At 36.0% G+C, this 5,514-nt stretch overlaps 1 long non-coding RNA gene across 1 annotated transcript in view; it reads right to left on the reverse strand.

The window, feature by feature from the left end:
• Positions 1–4,402: 4,402 nt before the first annotated feature.
• LOC117104326 overlaps positions 4,403–5,514 on the reverse strand; it is a 4,346-nt gene continuing 3,234 nt past the window's right edge. The window contains exon 3 of the long non-coding RNA XR_004444726.1: positions 4,403–4,622. This is a non-coding gene — a long non-coding RNA (uncharacterized LOC117104326). The remainder of the gene's footprint in view (positions 4,623–5,514) is intronic.

Raw genomic sequence — 5,514 nt, forward strand, 5'->3', positions numbered from 1 at the left:
CCTGGCCAATGCCGTGCCACCTAGTGGGAAAGTTGGGACAGTATCACATAATTTTGCTATTGGGTCCACAAATAATGGGTCCACATCTTAATAATGGGTCCAGATTTCTCATATTTTGTGTAAAATGGGTCAACTTTTAAGAAAATGGGTCCAGATTTCTCATATTCTATGTAAAATGGGTCAATTTTTAAGAAGCTGGGTCCAGATTTATTCATATTTTTGCGAAAAAAATGTTACACTTTTTAGAAAATTGGTCCATATTATTTGAATTTACGCGTACAATGGGTCCACCCTGATATTGTCCCAAACAGTTTGAAAATCCTACCGCATTGGTCCTAGGAGCATTATTGGCTTGTTCTGATTGGTCGGTTGTTATTTCTGGAATAGTCCATTATCTCCATGTCTGATCGAACATTGTTGAATCTGACTGAATCCCAACATTACTCAGATGATGATTTTTTTGGTGAGGATAAAATGTAGTTTCTTAGCATGTCCCTTAATTTCACACTAATTTTGTTTAGAATAGAAACACCGAGGTTTCCGTAATTCAACCTCCTTTACGTGATGTTATTTAAACTGAGAGTTTATATCAAAATGAACATAAAGATTGTGACGGAAACGAATCCCTGTTTCAGGCCTAGTTTGACCTGGAAATAGGCCTGAAAGTTTCATCATTTGCATAAAATTTATTATTTAGGCACATATGGTCTAACTATTGCCAATAAAGAACTTATTATTGCCTATGCAATTCCTTATACAGTACGAACAGACGCGGTACCTAAAGCCGCATTCACACCGGATCCGAACCGGAATTCGAACCGCGTTTCCGATGCGCTGAACGCGCCAACATCCCTATTCTTACACACTGATTCGATTTTCTGGGCGGTTCGGTAGGCTTTCCGATCCGAAAAGTCAGCTTAATGCAGGTTAAGTCTAGTTATGAGGCTTTTAAGAGGAATACAGTTTTTGGTCGTGAGAACAGCTTCTGAAATTTGACAAGAATTGAGCCCAGAATCCTGTATTTGTAAGACGAGCACCTTACCCAAATAGCTACATCTCTACGATGCTGCTAAACAAAATACAATCTATGAACTACATATTTTCAAGGACCTTTAGGCATTTTAGTGCAATATAACCGTTATAGTTGGCGTCACGATTCCGGGTTTGGGTGTTTACCAACCCCTTTTAAAAGTCTGATAGGTATGTATCTGACGTCGTTATTATGGAATCACAGGAATCCAGTAAATCAAATTTATATTTTTCTCATGGTAGAATAAGGCGCAATTGAATGATTGATAACGCTGTATTTTATTCCAACAATATCCGATTTGCAGGTTTCCTTCCGTGGGCCTACACACAATTGCGGGTTTGGGTGTTTACCAACCCCTTTTAAAAGTTCGTTATGGGTATGCATCTGACGTCATTATTGTGGGATCACAGTAATCCCAGATCAAATTTTTATTTTTCTCGGGGTAGAATAAGGCGCAATTGAATGATTGACAACGCTGTAGTCTATCCAACAATATCCGATTTGCGGGTTTCCTTCCATGGGCCTACACAGTAGCTGTCTTTTAACTTGAGTTCCTCCTTTATTATCTCAAAGAACTAAAAGTTGTCAGCAAACGTGTAGTTTTTTTTTTGCTACTATGGATTCGTATTGTTCGACTAGCGCGATAATTGTTTTATGTCAGTAATCATACGGGCTGTCCATAAGTTTTCTTGTTAAATAAGTTCGCCGAGTCACTCGGAACCTGGTTTGAGATGTAGACGTGGGCCTATACAACGAAACTTATTGGCCAATAATACCGTTGCATAAAAACCTCATACATTCAACTAAACAATTTAAAATTTGTGATAGAACGTGCTTTGACGAAAGCGCTAAATCTATGCCAATTCGATTAATATACTATAGATAGGCTTTAACAAAGTCCATGAGTGAAAAATAAAAATTAGCATGAGAGAAAAAAATGTTTGTCACAAGTTATCGGACGCATAGAAATATTCACTTTTGAATTTAAGATTTTTGTTGTAAAAGTCTGTCAACCTGAATTAGATCTTTAAATTCAAGCAAACAATGTTCTTATAACTTGTATAAATTATAACCCTTTTAAAATATTCCATTCACTTTTGTAATGGAAATGGAAATACGTTTGTTTGAAACCTTGTTGGGCTGCTATTTCTTGCTTTTATTTTACAATTGTATTTTGCTTTGACATTGTCTTCTTTGTCTTCATATTTTACCCTGATTGCTAAATAAATTTAAAACAAATAACGAATCTAGAAATGTATTAGCATATAGACGTAGGATACGGTAGCTAGTCTACTTATAACAAGGCCTAGGCTAACAAAAATCGGGAAGGTGATTGACTTACAAAGCAAACAGAACAAGATTGACGTGGTGTATACATTTATGTTCTCGGAAATAACTCCATCTTTATTTTTTGTATAGGTTCAGTCTCTAAAAGCACACGTCATCGCTGAAATATGCAGGAACGATGAAACTATTCTCTTGTTCCAAACTGTGCCGCTGACTTTTAATTGCGGAAACTAAAAAGAAACCTTACTGATTGACCGACACCCTTATTATCACTTGCTAAAAATTATTGGTTTTTTTCCCTTTTATTTAAAAATAATAATAATAAATTTTACGAAAATGCAATATTAATATTTATATTGCATGTGAACATAAGGGAGCAGGTTAAAAGAACTGTGCTTTTACATTTTTTTAAAGAACACATTTATAAATACACCGATGCTGATGTTGCTTTGAAAACCATAACAAAATAAGAATAAATTGAGGCTAAAGGAAAAAATGTCAAATGAGGTTTTTATTTTTTTTAAACCTGGAAAATCCAACAAATCAAGCTATTCAGAGTAAAGTATTAAATTAATGTTTAAATCGTCGCTCACATCACGAACTAACACAATTAAATTCAATTGTGTTAGTTCGTGAAATAAAAAAGCGCGTCAAAATACGCGCTGTTGTTGTTAAGGACTTTTTGTGTGGTAAAGAATACAAAATTGCTTGACAACCAATACGCACTCTTTTTGACGCGCTACTGTGATGTCACAAACTAACACAATCTACTTTGATTGTGTTAGTTCGTGATGTGAGCGACGAAATGTTACATAGCAGTGGTATAGGCCTATCTGTGTAATAATATTTTGTTTTTCTTCGAAGATTTAAGGCTTTGTCTACACTATCAAATTTCATCAAAAAAGCGTCACACAAAATTATTTGGAACATAGAGTTGAACACGTTCAACTTTTTTTTATACAATTTGATTATATGTAATATGACGTCATCGTGCCCATATATGGGGACATCACATTTTTTGCCACATAAAATTTGATAGTGTAGACAAAGCTTAAGAGTGTATAAAATAAGAACCGGAACATTTTGAGCCTCAGATTGGCAAAAAAAAAAAGGAGAAGAAAAAAAGAAGAAAACTGGGCCTGGCCAACATTTTAATGGTATTACCTCCCTTGTTGCCACCAGTGGCTCTTAACTTGTTATTGCCATCGCAATGCGGTTATGCTTTCGTGGTAGCACTTCTTCAAGATGGTCAACAATTTCGTGGAAATGCACACAAATCACACATTAATAATATACTTACGTGGGCTTCAAAATGTATTGAAATATACAATCCTGATTATTATGGTAATAGTAACGGTTGAGGACTTACATAGTGCATTTTTTGTTTTTATTTATTTTGAACTAAATAAAAGCCGATTCGATTGATTGACTGTAGATAGGCCTCTTTAATTATTATCCAGTATAGGCCTCTTGTAAACAGTGAATTATCTAAAAGTCTTAAAATAGGGGTGCTGATGGGGGCGCGAAGGTGAAGTGGGGGGGAAGTGGGGGGGGGGGCTCGATAATCAGTTGAGGGGCGCTAACTCGCAAAATAAGGTGATTTTTAACTACTTACAAGTGATTTTTTTGGGGGAGGCGACTGAGGGCGAGTAATTTTTGGAGGAGCGTGTGCGCTCCCCTCCCCCACACCTCCTAGATACACCCCTGCTTGTAGGTTAGGAATAACTATCATATGTTTTACTTATAATATCGTTAAGGAATGATGTGAACATGTAGGCCTACCTACTAGAAGCGGTTCTTTACGGCGGCTAGGTAGTCACAGATTAAGCCCATGCAATTCAGCACAATGACCTGCTAGTTATAGGTTATTCTCCTAACTTTACCTTTTTATTAAACAACAGGCCTAAGTACACCACATCACCAGATTTAGAATATAAATAATAACGACACCGTTAATGGAACAAAAATTCTGAATTACTAGGCCCAAATATAAACAATAATGCCTTTTGATAAAGATGTCACGGTATAATAGCATTGAATGGGTTTGCCTTGAGAGCGTCCATACTGAGATGATATCAATAACGATGTCTATATTTTGGTATTTTTACAGCCTAGAGATTTACCTTAACTATTTCACTTGGTTGATGTCACATCTCATGTCACATGGAAGGCCACCGAGTATTAATGTTCTCCGATTTAGAAACAGTGTCCCATTGCATTTCAGCATCCCTCGTGTCTCTAGCTATGCGATATCAACTTTACGCTGACTGAGAACTTCCACCCTAGCTGAGGGAATATGAAACAGCTGAAAAACAAATTGTTAAAACATATTTCGTTAATATATTATTCTTTAAAATTGAAATTGTTAATAAGTACAATGTTGGGTCATTCTCCCGTCCACACAGCCTTTTTTGTGCTGTTTTTTAACAGATTGATTCTGACGTGACGTTGGATATTTATCTTTATCTAGGGTACTGAACTTTCCAGTTTTGACCACAGATGTCAACTATTGGGTAAGTTTATTTAAAAATAAACTTGAGTTGCGTGTGTTGTTGAGATTGAACCTCTTTACGTGTAGACCATCTTCGCCCCCATGATCCATTTCCCAATACAAAGTGTTTTGTGGTTAACTTTATCAGGATCCTTAAAGTTTCCTCGGACAAAAATTAGCTTTTAACAGGTGACCAAGTACAATTTACATTTACATTTTATAGGGCTGTAAAATAATTGTACGTTAGATTAACACTTTCTACAACATTTTGCAAGAACGGTTCACTCGTTGATTGATGCAATGACTTGCGGTATAGCACGATAATTGAATTCAAACTGATATGATCGAAAGATCGTTTTTGGATTAAAACACTTTTCTAAATTAGCAAGACTACTATTTTAAAGATATGGGACTAGTCTTTAAGTCTGCCAATTGAAAATTAAATCAAACTTGAACGGTTTACTTCATCGAAACGTTCAACGGTAACAACATGTGTTTAGAACTTACTCCAATGACATGTTTAGGAGCTATAAAATATTGGCCTTCCATATTGCTGCGAAGCAGCCAATTCATATTCTTGACAGCAATTTGACCTCTGAAAGGTCATTGTTTGTCAAAAAACGAGTGCCTAAGACGACTGAAAAGCGGAGTTTCCTTCTTTCGTTCTGCCGGGTAAAATCAATTACTTTAGGCGACGTTTGTAGAC

This window comes from Anneissia japonica, unplaced genomic scaffold, assembly GCF_011630105.1.
Source record: "Anneissia japonica isolate Jap-2015-1 unplaced genomic scaffold, ASM1163010v1 scaffold4536_len1192065_cov207, whole genome shotgun sequence".
In the NCBI taxonomy this organism is placed as follows: domain Eukaryota; kingdom Metazoa; phylum Echinodermata; class Crinoidea; order Comatulida; family Comatulidae; genus Anneissia; species Anneissia japonica.